The sequence below is a fragment of the Macaca fascicularis genome, chromosome 7 (genome assembly GCF_037993035.2).
Source record: "Macaca fascicularis isolate 582-1 chromosome 7, T2T-MFA8v1.1".
Taxonomy (NCBI): Eukaryota; Metazoa; Chordata; class Mammalia; order Primates; family Cercopithecidae; genus Macaca; species Macaca fascicularis.
This window is the reverse complement of record NC_088381.1, coordinates 170,203,939-170,225,517: the sequence shown is the minus strand read 5'-3', so window position 1 is coordinate 170,225,517 and position 21,579 is coordinate 170,203,939. Positions and strand designations below refer to the sequence as shown.

At 46.7% G+C, this 21,579-nt stretch overlaps 1 long non-coding RNA gene across 2 annotated transcripts in view; it reads left to right on the top strand.

The window, feature by feature from the left end:
* Nucleotides 1-19,965, top strand: part of LOC123574615 (uncharacterized) — a 37,221-nt gene extending 17,256 nt beyond the window's left edge. The window contains exons 2-3 of one of the 2 annotated variants that reach the window (XR_010587853.2): nucleotides 18,664-18,874; nucleotides 19,558-19,965. This is a non-coding gene — a long non-coding RNA (uncharacterized lncRNA). Of the gene's footprint in view, nucleotides 1-18,363; nucleotides 18,875-19,557 lie in introns of both variants that reach the window. The other variant, XR_010587854.2, reaches the window with a different exon arrangement.
* The last annotated feature ends 1,614 nt before the right edge of the window (nucleotides 19,966-21,579 follow it).

Sequence of the window (21,579 nt, the reverse complement as noted above, 5' to 3'; positions counted from 1 at the left end):
CTTTAAGAATCACTCTGAAAAAGAAAGAGTATTGGCCGGGCACGGTGGCTCATGCCTGTAATACCGGCACTTAGGGAGGCCGAGGCGGGTGGATCACCTGACGTGACGTCAGGAGTTTGAGACCAGCCTGGCCAACATGGTGAAACTCTGTCTCTACTAAAAATACAAAAATTAGCTGGGCGTGGTGGCAGGCACCTGTAATCTCAGCTACTTGGGAGGCTGAGGCAGGAGAATCACTTGAACCCAGGAGGCAGAGGTTGCAGTGAGCTGAGATTGTGCCATTCCACTCCAACCTGGGCAACAGAGTGAGACTCTGTCTCAAAAAATATATATAAAACTAAAAAATAAAATAAAAAGAAGAAAAAGAAGAGTAATGGCAGGGGTAGAGTGGGGGAACTTGCCTCCCAGATATAATGTATTATAAAACCTCTTAAGCCAGGCATGGTGGCTCACACCTGTAATCCCAACACTTTGGGAGGCCGAGTCAGGTGGATCACAAGGTCAGGAGATCAAGACCATGCTGGCTAACACAGTGAAACCCCATCTCTATTAAAAATACAAAATAATTAGCCGGGCTTGGTGGCGGGCGCCTGTAGTCCCAGCTACTTGGGAGGCTGAGGCATGAGAATGTCGTGAACCTGGGAGGCGGAGCTTGCACTGAGCAAGATCGCACCACTGCACTCCAGCCTGGGCAACAGAGCGAGACTCTGTCTCAAAAAAAAAAAAAAAAAACTCTTGAAACAGATCCTTTTCCTAAAATGGAATAAGTACAGAATTAGGCCCCAATAAAAACGGACATATGATATAGATGGCAGGATTAATTTAAGAAAAGGTATTGGAACAATCAACTACCATTTATAATTTTAAAATTGAATTCCTACTTCCCTCCTCACTCCAAAATAAACTCCAGATAGAGCAAACATTTTAATATTTTAAAAAACCATAAGAGTCCAAAAAGAAATGACTTGAATAAATATATTTATAATCTTGAAGTGAGGAAAGCTTTTCTAAACATAGCCCAAAATTCAGAAGCCATAGGATATTTTTTATTTTATATCTTGCATGACACAAGACACCATATGAAAAGACAACAAGCTTGGAAAAAATATTCACAATACATATGGCAAGGGATTAACATCCTTAATAATAAAAACTTACGTTGAGCAATTAGAAAGAAAAAGTAACCCAGTAGAAAAAAATAGACAAAGGACATAAGCAAGCAATTCACAAAAGTTGCATTCATTAGGATTTTTGTTGATGACTTTTGAGTTTCCTGTCATGCCTAGAAAGAATTTCCCCACTGCAGGATGTTCATTGTTTCTGATAACTAAAGAAATGCAAATTGGAACAATTTTTTACTCTCACATTGGAAAATATCAACTATCAATATAAAATTGATAATAGTGTTAGCACAGACGTTAGTGTTGGCACAAGTATTAAGAAACAGAATGGGTTCACATCCTTGGTGAGGGAAAAAAATAGGCATTTTGATTTTCCATTAGCGAGAATGTAAGTTGCCATTATTTATTTGGAGGGCAATTTGATCATTTCTGTTGAAATATTTATTGTAGTTATGTGATTTGACTCAACTCAAGTTCTAGGACTTTCCCCTCATAAATGTACAAAGATTATGTGTATAAGGATTTTCACCAAGACATCGTTCTTAATAGTGAAAAATTGGCAATAATCCAGATACCCATCAATAGAGAATTCAACAAATAAATTATGGAAATGACATACTTCACAGCTGTTGAACCGTGAATTCATAAACTTATATAGACTGACATGAAAAGATCATCAAAATATATTAAATGAAAAATACAGGCCTGGTGTGGTGGCTCACACCTGTATCCTAGCACTTTGGGAGGCCGAAGCAGAAGCATCAATCATTTAAACCCAGGAGGTTGAAACTGCAGTGAGTCATGACACACCATTGCACTCCAGCCTGGGCCACAGAGCAAGACCCTGTCTCAACGTTTTATATATATGTGTGTATGTGTGTGTATGTTACAGATTAGTATGTATAATATTTCATTTTCTGAAAGGCAGAATTTTTTTTTTTTTTTTTTTGAGACTGAGTCTGGCTCTTGCTGCCCAGGCTGGAGTGCAGTGGTGCAATCTCAGCTCACTGCAACTTCCACCTCCTGGGTTCAAGCAATCCTCTTGCCTCTGCCTCCTGAGTAGCTGGGATTACAGGTGCCCACCACCACGCTAATTTTTTTTTTTTTTTTTTTTTGAGATGGAGTCTCACTATGTCTCCCAGGCTGGAGTGCACTGGCACCATCTCCGCTTACTGCAAGCTCCATCACCTCCCGGGTTCACACCATTCTCGTGCCTCAGCCTCCTGAGAAACTGGGACTACAGGCACCCACCACCACACCCGGCTAATTTTTTTGTATCTTTAGTAGAGATGGGGTTTCACTGTGTTCGCCAGGATGGTCTCGATCTCCTGACCTCATGATCTGCCCGCCTTGGCCTCCCAAAGTGCTGGGATTTCAGGCGTGAGCCACCGCGCCTGGCCCACCACGCTAATTTTTGTATTTTTAGTAGAGACAGGGTTTCACCATGTTGGCCAGGCTGGTCTCGAACTACTGACCTCAGGTAATCTGCCCACCTCAGCCTCCCAAAGTGCTGGGATTACAGGTGTGAGCCATCTCACCCAGCCTGAGAAGGTAAAATTTGCATATACCTATAACAAAATAGGTTTAATTAAACTCTGAGTTTGAGAACTGACTTCATTATTTGCTAACACTTTCACTTTTTAGAGAGTAACCTCTCTAAATCTATTTTCTTGTGCCTAAAGTTAGAGTATTACATATTTCTTATGTGTGTCAAAAGTTCAAAAGACAAAATATATAAAATCTCTTTGTAAATGGTAATGTACTATATAAATATATGGTAATCAAACAAAAGTCTTTAAATGTAAATGACTCCCATAATCATCTGTATTCTTTTTGTGTGTGGGGGGGTCAGGGTCTCACTTCTTCACCCAGGATAGAGTGCAGTGGCATGATCACGGCTCACTGTATCCTCGACCTCCCAGGCTCAAGCGATCCTCCCACCTCAGCCTCCTCAGTAGCTGGAATTACAGGCGCATGCTACCATGCCTGGCTAATTATCTTTTTTTTTTTTTTTTTTTTTTTTTAAAGACAGAGTCTCACTCTGTCACCCAGGCTGGAGTGCAGTGGCCGGATCTCAGCTCACTGCAAGCTCCACCTCCCGGGTTTAGCCATTCTCCTGCCTCAGCCTCCCGAGTAGCTGGGACTACAGGCGCCCGCCACTTCGCCCGGCTAGTTTTTTTTTTTCGTATTTTTTAGTAGAGATGAGGTTTCACTGTGTTAGCCAGGATGGTCTCGATCTCCTGACCTCGTGATCCGCCCATCTCGGCCTCCCAAAGTGCTGGGATTACAGGCTTGAGCCACCGCGCCCGGCCCTTAATTATCTTTTGTAGAGATGGGGTCCCACTATGTTGCCCAGGCTGGTCTTGAACTCCTGGGTTCAAGCAAATCTCCTGCTTGGCCTCCCAAAGTGCTAGGATTATAGGCATGAGCCACCGCACCCAGTCTGTATTCTAATAAAACTAAATAGACATATAATTATTACTTTTTAACTTGATTTAATAACATAAAGCTTAATATCGGCCGGGCGCGGTGGCTCAAGCCTGTAATCCCAGCACTTTGGGAGGCCGAGACGGGCGGATCACGAGGTCATGAGATCGAGACCATCCTGGCTAACACGGTAAAACCCCGTCTCTACTAAAAAATACAAAAAAAAAAAATTAGCCGGGCGAGGTGGCGGGCGCCTGTAGTCCCAGCTACTTGGGAGGCTGAGGCAGGAGAACGGCATGAACCCGGGAGGCGGAAAAAAAAAAAAAAAAAAAAGCTTAATATCTTTTTGGTGTGATAAGTCATTCTTAAGTTTTTATAGTATAACATACCCCTTAGGAAACCTTAGGAAAGCTTTTAATTTCATTCTCCAACCCAAATGTATATGCATACCAAATTTTGCATACAACTTTATGGATCATATAGACACTCCCTCAAAACAAAATATCATTCCATGGATTACTGCTATGAATTCTAGTCTCCGAAATGCATAAAGAAGAGGAAAACGGCTGGGCATGGTGGCTCATGCCTGTAATCCCAGCACTTTAGGAGGGAGAGGCAGGCAGATCACAAGGTCAGGAGATCAAGACCACCCTGGCCAACAGGGTGAAACTCTGTCTCTACTGAAAATCCAATAATTAGCCAGGCGTCGTGGCACGTGCTTGTAATCCCAGCTACTCGGGAGGCTGAGGCAGGAGAATTGCTTGAACCTGGGAGGCAGAAGTTGCAGTGAGCTGAGATCGCGCCACTGCTCTCCAGCCTGGGTGACAGAGTGAGACTCCATCTCAAAAAAACAAACAACAAACCACAACTAGTTGGTAGATGTGACAGAAGCTTCCATATACAATAATTATGAGTAAGCTAAAACACCTAAGAATATGCTTAATAAGAACTGTGCTGGATCTTTATGGTGAAAACTTTAAAATGCTATTGAAGGACTCAGAAGAACAATTAAATACATAGAAAGGCACACTGTTCTTGAGTAGAAAAGCTCAACATCATAAAGGTGTTAGTTCTTTCTAAGTTAGTCTATAAATTTTATGTGATTTCATTAAATTACAAGCTAAGTTTGGAAACTAGGCGATATTATTTCAAAGTTCAAGTGGAAAAAGTAAAAAAGCAAGAACAGAGGCTGGGCGCAGTGGCTCACACCTGTAATCCCAGCTGTTTGGGAGGTGAGGAGGGTGGATCGCTTGAGCTCAGGAGTTTGAAACCAGCATGGGCAACATGGCGAAACCCCATCTCTACTAAAAATACAGAAATTAGCTGGGTGTGGTGGCAGGTGCCTGTAGTCCCAGCCCTTGCGGGGCTGAGGTGGGAGAATCACTTGAGCCTAGGAGGTGGAGGTTGCAGTGAGCCGAGATCACACCACTGCACTCCAGGCTGAATGACAGAATGAGACTTTGTCTCAAAAAAAAAAGAAGAAAAGAAAAGCAAGAAGAGTCAGAGGAATTCTAAAAAGAACGTATGGGGAGGGGGAGGCAGGGGAATCAGCTCTGTCAAATATTAAAATAGATAAGAAAAGATGTAGTGTTGCACAGGCATGCCAACAGATCCATAGAACAGAATGAGAAATCCAGAAACAAATACACGTAAGAATTTTATATGTGATTTTTTAAATGTTATTAACATTATTTAAAATCTGTAGGTAAAAGATGAATGTTCAATAAATAGGATTAGGATTGCTGGGTAGTCATCTGTGAAAGTGGATGAAAGATTAAAACATAAAAAACAAAAAGTGGCCGGGCATGGTGGCTCACACCTACAATCGCTGCACTTTGGGAGGCTGAGGTGGGCAGAGCACTTGAGCCCAGGAGTTCAAGACCAGCCTGGGCAACATAGACCCCATCTCAATTTAAAAACTAAATAAATAATGGAAGTAATGAAGGGGAGACATTTTTAGTCTCAGAGTGTGGAAATTCTTTATAATATGACACAAAATTTGAAAGCCATAGAAGAAATTGTGATCACATTAAAAAGTTTTTTTAGGGCCGGGCGCGGTGGCTCAAGCCTGTAATCCCAGCACTTTGGGAGGCCGAGACGGGCGGATCACAAGGTCAGGAGATCGAGACCATCCTGGCTAACACGGTGAAACCCCGTCTCTACTAAAAAATACAAAAAACTAGCTGGGCGCGGTGGCGGGCGCCTGTAGTCCCAGCTACTCGGGAGGCTGAGGCAGGAGAATGGCACGAACCCGGGAGGCGGAGCTTGCAGTGAGCTGAGATCCGGCCACTGCACTCCAGCCTGGGCGGCAGAGCGAGACTCCGTCTCAAAAAAAAAAAAAAAAGTTTTTTTAATCTGATAAACCACTATAAGTGTTGCAGGATCTTAGGGGGTATCACTTTTCTGGCTAGAAACCTCTGTGGCTGGTGGCACCCTTGTCTGAATTTTGCTTGGGCTCACTGGGCTCATTCTGCCCATTCAGCCTGGCAGGCTGTGCTTGGCTCATGCTACCAGCCTGGATCCCATGCCTCCAAAGGAGTCTGTAAGTCAGGTATGGAGCAGCGAGGGGTGTGTGAACGAGCGTGGAGTCCAGCCACTGTGCAGACATGCCAGCTGCTGCCGTGGAGCAGGCAGCTCCAGGTGCCAGCACAGACAATGGCTCTCTGCAAGGCTGCAGCTGGACCAGGCACATCACAAGCAGCTTTCCCAGCTGGCACCAGAAGCTTGGAGATACCGGGAACTGCAGGGCCCCAAAGAGAGACTCACAACCCTGGCTCAGGTAGCTCCCAGGTCTCCCAGATCTGGGCTTCCCAAAGGGCCACAGCTCTTCTCTCCTTCTCTTCACCTGCAATGTGGTGAGCAGTGGGCATGTTTTAACCCTGTCTGTGTTACAGTTCTTTTAGTCTCACCATTCGGTGGGTCCTGAGTTTTTGTCCTGTGAACAGGAAGAATGAGGTATGCAGACAAGTGAAGGGTGACCAAGATGAAAACGAGCTTTATTGAGTGGTAGAACAGCTCCAAGGAGACCTGGAGGAGGTAGCTCCTTTCTGCAGCCAGGGTGTTCAGCTCCTAGCAAAGAGGGTAGCTCCTCTCTGTTAGGCAGGTCAACCCAAGGAGTGTTTAGCTCCTAGCGTGGAGGGTACCTCCTCTCTGTAGCTGGTCATCCTGTCTTCAGCTCTGCTCTGGCTGAGCCCTGGGCTTTTATGGGCCTCAGAGGGGAGGAAGTGCACACTGATTGGTCCATGGGTGGCCATGGGTGGGCCTGGAAAAGGCACCACAAATTCCCACTCCAGTCCATGGGACTGCAGCCTGGCCCCAGTCTTCAGGCCCTCCCTGGCCTGAAGGTGGCGCCTCACTGGGAACCCACGCCTTTCCACCCTAGAGCAGGTATGCCTCCTACCACTTTTCATGGCACCCAGGCTATTCCTGGCGAGGGGTGCCTGCAGACCAGTGCTGAGCTGCCCTTAGCACCCCCCTTGGCGTCTCTCCCATGCTCCTCGTTACCAAAAATCTGAAGAGGGAGGTTGACATGTTAGTGCTGCCCCAAGTAGGTGCACACCCAGCCAGGCTAGGACAGCGCCCAGGCTCAACCCTAATACCACTCTGAGATCGGAGTGGGTACCCAGGGGTGGGGAGAGGCCAGGCAGCGGAAGCAGACACCCCCAAGCCTGTGCCCTGAAGGCACAGACTGCAGAGATGCCCAGATCCTACACCTGGGAGGGTGGGGCTCCCACCACTCCATGGAGCTTGCAGGCAGCTGGGGGCAGGGGCTTCAGGTCCTCAGTGGGCCCCTTTCTGCCTGCCCCCCATGCCCCACTGCTTCTCTGCGCCCAGCCCCATTGCGGCAGCCCCCAGGGTGGTAGGTTCCATGGGGGGTAGGGGATGTTGGGGAGGGTCCAGCTTGTCCCTGGCTCCTGCTGGCTCTGTGGTTCACGGAACTGCCCCAGGCACAGCTCTACCTCCTCCCCACGCCCTCTCCACAGTGGCAGTAGGCTAGAGTGACGACACGGGGCCAGGGTCCAGAGCAGCAGAGGCTCCAGGCCTGGGGACGGGTCTCACCTGACCATGCAAGGGTAGGGGCAGCACAATCGACTGCCTCGGGGATGCAGAGCACAGGGGAGCCACAGCCACCATTCCTGCTCCCGCAGCTGCCCCTGCCACCACTGCTTGTACCTCCCCACTGCGGCTGGTGCAGTGGCCACTGCCATCATAAGCAAGAATCAACAAACAACAAACTGGAAAAAGAATAAAGCACTCCTAGAAATAAATAAAAGAAAAGCTAAAACTCTAATGGACAAAGGATATGAGCAAACACTTGGGAACAAAACAGAAACACAACTGTCTCTCAACCATTAAAAGATGCTCGGTCTTGGCCGGGCGCGGTGGCTCACACCTGTAATCCCAACACTTTGGGAGACCAAGGTCAGTGGATCACGAGGTCAGGAGATCGAGACCATCCTGGCTAACACGGTGAAACCTCGTCTCTACTAAAAATACAAAAAAATGGCCAGGCGCGGTGGCTCAAGCCTGTAATCTCAGCACTTTGGGAGGCCGAGACGGGCAGATCATGAGGTCAGGAGATCGAGACCATCCTGGCGAACACGGGAAACCCCGTCTCTACTAAAAAATACAAAAAAAAAAAACTAGCCGGGCGAGGTGGCGGGCGCCTGTAGTCCCAGCTACTCGGGAGGCTGAGGCAGGAGAATGGCGTAAACCCGGGAGGCGGAGCTTGCAGTGAGCTGAGATCCGGCCACTGCACTCCAGCCTGGGCGACAGAGCCAGACTCCATCTCAAAAAATAAAAAATAAAAAAAAATAAAAAAAAATAAAAATAAATTAGTTGGGTGTGGTAGCAGGTGCCTGTCGTCCCAACTACTTGGGAGGCTGAGGCAGGAGAATGGCGTGAACCCAGGAGGCGGAGCTTGCAGTGAGCCAAGATGGCTTCATTGCACTCCAGGGCGACAGAGCAAGACTCCGTCCCAAAAAAAAAAAAAAAAAAAAACATGCTCAGTCTTAAACTTAAGAAAAATACAAATTAAAATAATAGTTAAGCTGGGCTCAGTGGCAGGTGCCTGTATCCCATCCACTCAGGAGGCTGAGGCAGGTGCTTTGCTTGAGCGCAGAAGTTCTAGGCTAGCCTAGACAATGTAGGGAGACCCCATCTCTAAAAAAATGTTTTTTAGAATCAGATAAAATTTTTTTTTTTTCTTTAGGACAGGGTCTTGCTCTGTCGCCCAGACTGGAGTGTAGGGTCACAATAATGGCTCACTACAGCCTCGACTTCCTGGACTCAACTGATCCTCCCACCTCAGCCTGCCACAGTACTGGGATTACAGGCGTGAACTGCTGTACTTGGCTAAATATTTTCACAGTCAAAAAGTTTGATGACTGTTTACAAGGTATTATGAAACAAATATGTATATTACTGTTGGTGATGTAAAGCTTACAAGCTCAATAGAGAACCACATGCTGAAACTCCATCTCTACTAAAAATACAAGAATTAGCCAAGCATGGTGGCAGGCACCTGTAGTCCCAGCTACTTGGGAGATTGAGGCAGGAGAATCGCTTGAACCCAGGAGGCAGAGGTTGCAGTGAACTGAGATTGTGCTACTGCACTCCAGCCTGGGCAACAGAGCGGGACTCCATCTCAAAAAATAAATAAATAAATACAAACAAAACAAATGACACAGGGCCGGGCGCGGTGGCTCACGCCTGTAATCCCAGCACTTTGGGAGGCCGAGGCGGGCGGATCACAAGGTCAGGAGATCGAGACCACGGTGAAACCCCGTCTCTACTAAAAATACAAAAAATTAGCCGGGCGCGGTTGTGGGCGCCTGTAGTCCCAGCTACTCGGGAGGCTGAGGCAGGAGAATGGCGTGAACCCGGGAGGCGGAGCTTGCAGTGAGCCGAGATCGCACCACTGCACTCCAGCCTGGGCGACAGAGCGAGACTCCGTCTCAAAAAAAAAAAAAAAAAAAAAAACAAATGACACAAATGAACGGAAAAATAATATTGAAGAAAACAGGAGATGAGAATTTAAAAGAAGTGCTAATATTAGTAGTTTAAATAGATATTGCATCTATGAAATAAGAACGGTCTGCATTCTTATAAAAAACTTGGGAAAATAAAAAAACCTCTTGTATATTAAAAACATAACAGCAGAAATTAAAATGCTAGAAGGGTTGGAAGAGAAAGTTGAAATCAACTGGGCACAGTGGCTCATGCCTGTAATCCCAACAATTTGGGAGACCAAGAATTAGGAACCAGACTGGGCAACACAGTGAGACCTCTCTCTACAAAAAATAAAAAAAAATTAGCCAGGCATAGTGGCACATGCCTGTGGTCCCAGCTACTCAGGAGGCTATTGCGGGAGGATCACTTGAGCCCAGGAGTTCAAGGCTGCAGTGAGCCACGATGGCACCACTGCACTCCAGCCTGGGTGACAGCAAAACCCTATCTCCAGGAAAAAAAAAAAAAAAAAAAAAAAAACAGGAAAATTGAAGAAATCTTCAAAAAAGAGCAAGAAGGAAAGAAGAATAGTAGAAGAATAAGAAGCCAGGTGCAGTGGCTCCTGCCTGTAATCCCAGCACTTTGAGAGGTAAAGCCAGGAGTTCAAGACCAGCTTGGGCAACATAGTGAGACCTCCATCTCTACAAAAAAATTTAAAACTTAGCTGGGCATGGTGGTGTGTGCCTGTAGTCTCAGCTACTCAGGAAGCTGAGGTGGGAGGATCTCTTGAGCCCAGGAGTTCAAGATTACAGTGAGCTATGATCATACCACTGCGCTCCAGCCTGGGCAACAGAGCAAGACCCTGTCTCTTTCAAAAAAAACAAAGGGAGAGGCCGGGCATGGTGGCTCAAGCCTGTAATCCCAGCACTTTGGGAGGCCGAGACGGGCGGATCACAAGGTCAGGAGATCGAGGCCATCCTGGCTAACACGGTGAAACCCCGTCTCTACTAAAAAAATACAAAAAACTAGCCGAGCGTGGTGGTGGGCGCCTGTAGTCCCAGCTACTTGGGAGGCTGAGGCAGGAGAATGGTGTAAACCTGGGAGGCGGAGCTTGCAGTGAGCTGAGATCTGGCCACTGCACTCCAGTCTGGGCGACAGAGCGAGACTCCGTCTCAAAAAAAACAAAAACAAAAACAAGGTCAACAAGTTCAAGAGTTCAAGACCAGCCTGGCCAATATGTTGAAACCCCATCTCTACTAAAAATACAAAAAATTAGCCAGGCATGGTGGCAGGCATCTGTAGTCCCAGCTACTCAGGAGGTTGCAGCAGGAGAATCGCTTGAACCCAGGAGGTGGAGGTTGCAGTGAACTGAGACCACACCACTGCACGGCAGCCTGAACGACAGAGCAAGACTCTGTCTCAAAAAAAAAAAAAAATAACAAGAGTCACCTTTGCTCCAGTTCCCAACAAGTTCCTTATCTCCATCTGAGACCATTTCAGCCTGGATTTCATTGTCCATATCATTATCAGCATTTTGGTCAAAGCCATCCAACAAGTCTCTAGGAAGTTCAAACTGTTCTAACCTCTGCCCATTACCCAGTTCCAAAGTTGCTTCCAGATTTTTGGGTTATCTTTTCAGCAGCGCCCCACTCTACTGGTAACAATTTACTGTATTAGTCCATATTCATGCTGCTGATAAGGACATACCCAAGAGTGGGAAGAAAAATAGGTTTAATGGTCTTACAGTTCCACATTGCTGGGGAAGCCTCACAATCATGGCAGAAGGCAAGGAGTAGCAAGTCATGGCTTACATGGATGGCAGCAGGCAAAGAGAGAGCTTGTGCAGGGAAACTCCCATTTTTAAAACCATCAGATCTTGTGAACCTTATTCACTATCTTGAGAATAGCACAGGAAAGACCCACCCCCATGATTCAGTTACCTCCCACCAGCTCCCTCCCACAACGTGTAGGAATTGTGGGAGTTACAATTCAAGGTGAGATTTGGGTGAGGACACAGCCAAACCATATCAGGGATATTCAACTTGGAACTACTGTTACATAAAACATGGATATTCAACTTGGAACTACTGTTACATACAACATGGATGAATCCCACAGACCTAATGCTGAGTGGACGTAACCAGACACAAGAGTACATATTGTGTAATTCCATCTGTATGAAGTTCAGAAATGGACAAAACTAATCAATGGTGTCAGAATGTTGGTTATCTTTGAGGGAGATATTGATAGGGAAGAAACAGGGAGTCTTTGGGATGCTGGAAAGTCTGCATCTTGAGCTGGGTGTTGCCTGTGTAAAAGTGTGTCAAGTATTACACTTAGGATTTAGCACTTTATGTAAATTATACTTTAATTTAAAAAGTTAAAAAATTTAGCTGTCCAATAAAAATTAAAATAAATGAAATGCAATCCACATAGCCCTGCTAAAGTCAGGAAGAGAATGTCCACTATCTCCACTACTGTTCAACAGTGTATTGAAGGTATTAGCCAAAGCAATCAGATAAGAGTTATAAATTAGGGGCCGGGTGCAGTGGCTCACACCTGTAATCCCAGCACTTTGGGAGGCCGAGGCGGGTGGATCATGAGGTCAGGAGGTCAAGACCAACCTGGCCAACATGGTGAAACCCTGTCTCTACTAAAAATACAAAAAATTAGCTGGGCGTGGTGGCGGGCGCCTGTAGTCCCAGCAACTCCAGAGGCTGAGACAGGAGAAGAGTTTGAACCCAGGAGGTGGAGGTTGCAGTAAGCCAAGATCACGCCATTGCACTCCAGCATGGGCGACAAGAGCAAGACTCCATCTCAAAAAAAAAGTTATAAATTAGATATGTAAAAATTAGAAAAGAGAAGGTAAAAGTTTTACTATTTGTTAATGATAGGATCAATATTTACACGGCCCAAGAAAATCAACTAAAAAACTGCTATTAAAAAAGAAATTTTTAAAAAAGAATTCAAAGCTAGGCACCATGGTACAAGGCTGTAGTCCCAGCTTGAGGTATGAGAATTGGTTGAGTCCAGGAGTCCGAGTCCAGCAAGTCCCCTTTTTTTTGTTTGTTTGTTTTTATTTTTGGAGACAAGGTCCCACTCTGTTGCCTAGGCTGTAGCGCAATGGCAGATTATGGCTCACTGCAGCCTCAACCTCCCAGTTTCAAGCTATCCTCCCACCTCAGCCTCCCAAGTAGCTTCGTCCACAGGTACGTGCCACCACACTTAGCTAATTTTCTAAATTTTTTGTAGAGACGTGGTCTCGCCATGTTGCCCAGGTTGGTCTCAAAATGGTCTCAAGTGATCCTCCTGTTTTGGCCTCCCAAAATGCTGGTATTACAGGTGTGAGCCATTGCACCTGGGCTTCAAGGCCCCAGTTCTAAAAAAAAAAAAAAAAGAAAAAATATTTAAAGAGAGAATTCAGTGAAATGATAGGTTATACAATTACAGAAATCAGAAGCCTTTATACACACAAAGACACAAACAGTATTACAGTGAGCATCTTCATACATGCACTCTTATGGATCCATATCGTAACTTCCCTTGGGTCTGTGCTCAGGAACAGGATTGATGGGACAGAGGGTTCACACATTCTTCATTTGACTGAAACTGCTAGGTGACTCTCTAGAACAGCCGCACCAGCTGGCACACCCACCAGCATCCTTGCTAGTACTTGTCATATCCCCTACATATCCTCTGTGCTTGTGGAAAATGTGCTTCTGCAAAACCAGGGGCTAGGCCGGGCGCGGTGGCTCATGCCTGTAATCCCAGCACTTTGGGAGGCTGAGGCAGGCGGATCACGAGGTCAGGAGACCAAGACCATCCTGACCAACATGGTGAAACCCCGTCTCTACTAAAAATTTAAAAAGGAGCTGGGCATGATGGTGCACACCTGTAGTCCCAGCTACTTGGGAGGCTGAGGCAGGAGAATTGCTTGAACCCAGGAGTCATGGGTTGCAGTGAGCCAAGATCGTGCCACTGCACTCCAGCCTGGCAATAGAGCGACACTACATCTCAAAAAAGAAAAGAAAAAAAAAAAAACAGCTAAACTAAGAAAGAAGCAAGCATGAGATCTAGGAAACAGAGGGAAGTGGTGAGAGGAATCCCCTAGATGTGCAGCAGGCCTGCGTTGGGGCACCACTGATTCCAGACTCCCCACCCTCGCCTCCTTAAAGGGCCCAGGATATCAGGAGGGACTGGCCGTAGTCTTAGCTAAAATTATTGTCATTGACAACAGTTCTTCTGTCTATAAAGTTTGAGTATTTCTGCCTTCTCTCAGTATCAGTCTATATTATCCCCTAAGCAGTAGATCTATGCTTTCTTTGTTCTTCTTGCCCTAAGAATAAATCTAAAGACCTTTTTTATTGTCTTTAGAATTTCTGGCAGATTACAGCACAGTCCTCCTGACAGTATTTTTCAGGATTGTGTCATTCTTCAGGATCCATCTCTGATTCTACTTCCCTTCATCTATATTTTGTCCATCCTCTCAAAACATTAGCTCAACAGGGCAGGCGCAGTGGCTCACACCTGTAATCCCTGCACTTTGGGAGGCCAAGGTGGGCAGATCACCTGAGATCAGGAGTTCAAGACCAGCCTGGCCAATATGGGGAAACCCCATCTTTACTAAAAATACAAAACTTAGCTGGGCGTGATGGCAGGTGCCTGTAATCACAGCTACTCGGGAGGCTGAGGGAGGAGAATCGCTTGAACCAGGGAGGTGGAGGTTGCAGTGAGCCAAGGTGTGCCACTGCACTCCAGCCTGGGCGACAGAGCAAGACTGTCTCAAAAAAAAAGAAAAAAAAATTTAGCTCAACAGGGAGCTCAGGCGGGCACACTGGTTTCCATTACTACTTCCCTCTTTTCATCTTCGTCATGATTATTCATGATTGTATAATCAGGATTTCTTTTTAAAGAAGCTCCCTACTTGATATTAGCTGACAGAACAAAAGGTTCTTGATTAAATGATAGCTCTTCCCTGCTCACTGAAAGTCAAAAGCTAACAAAATACTTTCATCAAAAAATGGATTTTGATATCCATTGTTATGAAAATAGTGAAAAACTTCCAAGAGTAAATGACTAGTTTTGTGGACAGATGCTTTTAGAGGTCAAGAACCATTGATTGAGAGAGCTGTTTCTGAACAAAGAACTGGAAAAGCCAGGCTCTACCAATACACGATGTAAACGTAAATGAACCACATTGCAGGCACCTACTTTCACGGAACTCTCCCCTCCTTTGCCTGAACATTTCAACAGCCTCTTTTTTTTTTTTTTTTTTTTTCCTGTATTTTTAGTAGAGACGAGGTTTCACCATGTTAGCCAGTACGGTCTTGATTTCCTGACCTCATGATCTGCCCGCCTTGGCCTCCCAAAGTGCTGGCATTACAGATGTGAGCCACTGCGCCAAGCCAAGTATGAAATCTTGTCATTTGCAGCAACATGGATGGATGGGAGGTCATTATACTAAGTGAAATAAACCAGGTACAGGAAGACAAATACCACATGTTCTCACTCACATGCAGGAGCTAAAAAAGAGGTAGAGAGTAGAATGTTGGTTATCAGAGGCTGCAAAGGGAAAGGAGAGGGAAAGATGAGTTGAAGTTGGTTAATGGGTATAAAAATACAGTTAGAGGCTGGGCGCAGTGGCTCAAGCCTGTAATCCCAGCACTTTGGGAGGCCGAGGTGGGCGGATCACGAGGTCAGGAGATCGAGACCGTCCTGGCAAACACAGTGAAACCCCGTCTCTACCAAAATTACAAAAAAATTAGCCAGGCGTGGTGGCGGGCACCTGTAGTCCCAGCTTCTAGGGAGGCTGAGGCAGGAGAATGGCGTGAACCCGGGAGGCAGTGGAGCTTGCAGTGAGCCGAGATCGCGCCACTGCACTCTAGCCTGGGCGACAGAGCGAGACTCTGTCTCAAAAAAAAAAAAAAAAAATACAGTTAGAAGGAATAAGTTCTAGTATTCAAGAGTACAGAAGAGAAATCAGTTAATAATTTATATGTCTCAAAATAGTTACAAGACAGGAACTGTCATGTTCTCAGCACAAAGAAAAATGTTTGAGGTGATGAATATCCCAATTACCCTGATTTGATTATTGCACATTACATACATGCATCAAAATATCACATGTAGGCCAGGCGCAGTGGCTCACACCTGTAATCCCAGCACTTTGAGAGGCTGAGGTGGGCGGATCACTTGAGGTCAGGAGTTTGAGACCAGCCTGGCCAACATGGTGAAACCTCGTCTCTACTAAAAATACAAAAAAGATTAGCTGGGCGTGGTGGCACATGCTGTAATCCCAGTTACTCGGGAGGCTGAGGCAGGAGAATTGCTTGCATCCAGGAGGCAGAGGTTGCAGTGAGCCAAGATCGTGCCATTGTACTCCAGCCTGGCCAACAGAGTGAATAAGACTCCGTCTCAAAAAATATATATCACATGTACCCCAAAAATATGTATAACTGTTATATGTCTATAATTTTTTTTAAAACCAACTCCATTCATGGTCACAATCATTGGCTCCTAAGAGGTTGTTTGGAACAAGGCTGCTGATGAAAATCATCTAACTATCAAACCCACATTAACTTTTTTTTTTTTTTTGAGACAGAATCTCAATCTGTCACCCAGGACAGAGTGCAGTGGTGCAGTCTCAGCTCACTGCAACCTCCACCTCCCAGGTTCAAGCTATTCTCCTCCCTTGGGCTCCCAACTAGCTGGGACTACAGGCGCAGACTGCCACACCTGGCTAATTTTTATATTGTTTTGTAGAGATGGGTTTTTGTTTTTGTTTTTGTTTTGAGATGGAGTTTTGCTCTTGTTGCCCAGGCTGGAGTGCAATGGTGCGATCTCGGCTCACTGCAACCTTTGCCTCCTAGGTTCGAGCAATTCTTCTGCCTCTGCCTCCCAGGTATCTGGGATTACAGGCATCCACCGCCACACCTGGCTAATTTTTTGTATTTCAGTAGAGACAGGGTTTCACCATGTTGGCCAGACTGGCCTCGAACTCCTGACCTTAGGTGACCCATCCTCCTCATCCTCCCAACGTACAGTAATCCCTGAAATCTGGGATTACAGGCGTGAGCCACCATGCCCAGCCGAGATAGGGTTTTGCCATGTCGCCCAGGCTCATCTCGAACTCCTGGACTCAAGCAATCCATCTGCTTCAGCCTTCCAAAATGCTGGGATTATGGCGTGAACCAATGCACCCGGCCTCTACAAAACATTTTTCTTAAAATTAGCTGGAGGCTGGGCGCGGTGGCTCAAGCCTGTAATCCCAGCACTTTGGGAGGCCGAGACGGGCGGAACACGAGGTCAGGAGATCGAGACCATCCTGGCTAACACGGTGAAACCCCGTCTCTACTAAAAAATACATAAAACTAGCCGGGCGTGGTGGCAGCGCCTGTAGTCCCAGCTACTCGGGAGGCAGGAGAATAGCGGGAATCCGGGAGGCGGAGCTTGCAGTGAGCTGAGATCCGGCCACTGCACTCCAGCCTGGGCGACAGAGAGAGACTCCGTCTCAAAAAAAATAAATAAATAAAATTAGCTGGACATGGTAGTGTGTGGCTGTAGTCCCAGCTACTCGAGAAGCAGAGGTAGGAGGCTCGCTTAAGCCCAGCAGTTTGAGGATACAGTGAGTCATGATCATGCCACTGAACTCCAGCCTGGGCAACAGAACTGAGACCCTGTCTCAAAAAAAAAAATTCAACTCCCACTTCTTCTTTTTTTTTTTTTTTTTCTGAGACTGAGTCTCGCTCTGCTGCCCAGGCTGGAGTATATTGGCACCATCTTGGCCCACCGCAACCTCTATCTCCTGGGTTCAAGCGATTCTTGTGCCTCAGCCTCCTGAGTAGGTGGGATTACAGGCATGTGCCACCACACCTGGCTAATTTTTTTGTATTTTCTTTTTTTTTTTTTTTTTTGTTGAGACAGAGTCTCCCTGTGTCGCCCAGACTGGAGTGCAGTGGCCGGATCTCAGCTCACTGCAAGCTCCGCCTCCCGGGTTCACGCCATTCTCCTGCCTCAGCCTCCCGAGTAGCTGGGACTACAGGCATCCGCCACCTCGCCCGGCTAGTTTTTTTGTATTTTTTAGTAGAGACGGGGTTTCACCGTGTTAGCCAGGATGGTCTCGATCTCCTGACCTTGTGATCCGCCCGTCTCGGCCTCCCAAAGCGCAGGGATTACAGGCTTGAGCCACCGCGCCCGGCCATTGTATTTTCAGTAGAGATGGAGTTTTAGCATGTTGACCAGGCTGGTCTCAAACTCCTGACCTCAGGTCATCTGCCCACCTCGGCCTCCCAAAGTGCTGGGATTACAAGCGTGAGCCACTGCACCTGGCCCCCTACTTCTTTTATGTATTTTGGGGCAGGGGCCTTACCATGTTGCCCAGGCTAGGCTCAAACTCCTGGGCTTAAGCAATGCACTCCCCTTGGCCTCCAAAGTGTTAGGATTACAGGCGTGAGCCACCACTCCCGGCCTTGAGTGCTTATTATGTACTATATTTCCCCGTATTTTATCTAAATTTAGTCTCTAGAATAATCATAGGAAGTAGACATTATTATTCCCATTTGATGAGAAACTCTCACAAGTCATGTGAGTGGCAGAGCCTGAATGTGAGCCCAGGCTTCTTCATACGGAGTGTGGAAGTCTGTGACTTACAGGGAACTCGTGTCATTGATGCATTTAGCTTACTTTCCTAAGGGGCTTTCAAGGGGGACATTTCCCCTGGATTCAATTTTCCCCTTAGCCACTAACTTTCAAAGCCAACCAGAATTTCAGACCCTTCAGTTCAGCTCTCCTGCAGTTGGTTGAGTCATTAGGGGAAGTCTGAATGGGGCCTGGAATAATAACAACTAAGTTCTAATTTTTGCTGCAGGCCCTCTAGCCCAGTCCAAGAGCACCTGGCCACCTGGAGAAGCACTGCTGGACTGGGGGAATTAGGCCATACAGCATCTACAGAGAAGCCCAGCTCCTTACTGGGACCCTGGTCCACTTCCCAAGTTGACCTTCCTGCAAGAAGAGAACATATCACGTATTTTAATACATTTGACAGTCACAGGGGAAGTCTAAGGAAGCCAGGGCCTGCCTGCTTGTGGCCTGTCCAAGTTCATCCTCTGCCACCCTATCTCTGTTATGTTTGGTTTGGAAGTCCAGAAGATTGTGTTTATGTTCCCAGCAGGGCACCCGTTCACTGGTACCAAGAAAAGGCCCAAGTGTTTCCCTGGCATCAGGTGGTGTCTGGATCCACCACTCCACACTGTCTCTGGAAACAGCCCTTCCACGTCTCTGCATTCCCTGTTACTGTGTTGCTGGCCTTCGGACGGAGCCAAGGTGCATGGCAACACCTCTATGAGGGTCTGTAGCCATTTATATTGCTTAGGCTACTGGTAAGTGGACTAAGGTTTAAAATTACTATCCTAAACATTTCTAGCTAATGTTAACCAGCCATCCAACCAACCGGTGGTGGGAGTCACAGAATGCTAAAACAATGTCACTCTCTTTACTGTTTATTCCCTGCCTACCCATCCACTGAGTTGACATCTACTGAGAGCCCACTACAGGCCCAGGCAATGTCCAAGAGAGTCCCACGTCCCTGCCTGGAGTGCATGTGACAATCATCATCATACAGGGCTATAGCACATATATGACAAAGTGCTGTGGGAGAAAAGAGAAAGACAATCCAATCCTTTGGGCTCCCAGAAGAGGTGGCTTGTGAGCTGCGCCTTGAGCATCCACTTACGGAGGACAGCATGAGCAAAAGTGGGGAGGAATGTGGGCGGGAGGGGCGTGCAGAAGTGGGCAGTGGAGTTTGGAGTGACTGAACCCTAGGAGGGTGGTGGTGGCAAGAGATGAGAGGGGAGTGTTGGAGGGGCCTGGGCAGGCTGTGCTGAGGAGTTTGGACTTGACACTAAGGCACAGAGAACCACGGAAGGGGCTGAGCATTAGAGGAACAGAGTCACACTCAGTCCCTTAGAACGTCACTCTGGCCTCTGGTTAGACATAGTGGGTGGAACATTTGCATTCATCTCTGTTCCTTCTGGAGCCCTGCTAATGTGTGTATCTCATGCAGCCACAGGACAAAAGAATGGAAGAGGAGAAAGCAGCAGGAGAGAGAAGTGAACCAAATTTTGAATGCTGGGAGCAGATGGACAGGTGGTGACTGACCTTCCCTCAAGCATCTCTGGAGCCACAGCCCCTAGCCGGCCATGTCCAGCATGTGGTAATTTATTGAACAAGAATGGGAGGTACTAAAATACTGACTAGAAGCTTTGTGATTTGTGAGTAAGGGTACAGGAATTTCATTAGAGCCCGTCCCACTATGTCAGAGTCTATACGTCTTTGAAGCTGGTCAATTTCTTTAGAGAGGAACTTCACAGATGAGGAAATTGAGGCACATGGAAGTCAAGTTGTCTCTCCAAAGTCATACAGAGTGGTAGCAGAGCAGGGATTTAAACTCTTAGCCAGTAAAGAATGAAAAGATAGGATTACTAATCAAAGAAATACAAATTAAAATCAGGGCTGGGCATGGTGGCTCACACCTATAATCCCAGCAGTTTGGGAGGCCCAGGCGGTCAAATCACCCGAGGTAGGGACTTTGAGACCAGCCTGACCAACATGGAGAAACCCTGTCTCTACTAAAAGTACAAAATTAGCCGGGCATGGTGGTGCATGCCTGTCATCCCAGCTACTTGGGATGCTGAGGCAGGAGAATAGCTTGAACCCAGGAGGTGGAGGTTGTGGGGAGCCGAGATTGTACCATTGCTCTCCAGCTTGGGCAACAAGAGTGAAACTCTGTCTCAAAAAAAAAAAAAAAAAAAAAAAAAACAGATTGAAAATTTTGTTTTTTTGAGACAGGGTCTCACTCTGTTGCCCAGGCTGGATTGCAGTGACCCAATCATAGCTGATAGAACCAAGCCCTGAGAGAATTCACTGTGAGCCTGACCCTCCTAACACTGCTATCCTTCCTCAAAAAGCACTGGGAGATTCACCAGCTGTTCGTTTTTAAAGAGGAAATTTTTACATAATAAAAATGTTTTTGAATATTTATAGTTCTTTTTTTTTTTTTTTTTTTTGAGACAGAGTCTTGCTCTGTTACCCAGGCTTGAGTGCCATGGCACAATCTTAGCTCACTGCAACCTCTGCCTCCCTGGCTCAAGCTATCCTCCCCGCTCAGCCTCCCAAGTAGCTGGGACCACAGGCCCATGCCACCACTGCCTGGCTAATTTTTGTATTTTTTGTAAAGATGGGATTTCCCTATATCACCCAGGGTGGTCTTGAACTCCTGAACTCAAGTGATCCACCCACCTTGGCCTCCCAAAGTGCTGGGATTACAGATGTGAGTCACCATGCCCAGCCTACATTATAATTTTATTTTTGGAATTTTAAAATAGAATTTAGAAGAGATACCACTAATGACAGGAAGCCCAGGGTCCCTGTGAGAACGGAGGGACATCAGGGAAGCCGCTGCTGGGCAGTAGCACTAACGGGCTAACACTCGGGAAACAGAAGCAAAAACGAAGCGTCCACATTCTCACTCAGTAAGAACGTCAGGGCCGGGCGCGGTGGCTCACGCCTGTAATCCCAGCACTTTGGGAGGCCGAGACGGGCGGATCACAAGGTCAGGAGATTGAGACCATCCTGGCTAACCCGGTGAAACCCCGTCTCTACTAAAAAAATACAAAAAAACTAGCCGGGCGAGGTGGCGGGCGCCTGTAGTCCCAGCTACTCGGGAGGCTGAGGCAGGAGAATGGCATGAACCCGGGAGGCGGAGCTTGCAGTGAGCTGAGATCCGGCCACTGCACTCCAGCCTGGGTGACAGAGTGAGACTCCGTCTCAAAAAAAAAAAAAAAAAGAACGTCAGCCACTGGCCTTTGTAAAGCAGAGCATTCTTCACCAGCCCTAAACACACGTGTCACATTTAATTAGCTTAGCTGTTTTAATGTGGGTAACAAGATTGAATGTTGACTGAAATCCAATGTTAGGGAGGTCTTCTCCTGCATTTTTTTTTTTTTTTTTTTTTTGAGAAGGAGTTCTGCTTTTATTGCCCAGGCTGGAGTACAATGGTGTGATCTCGGCTCACCGCAACCTCTGC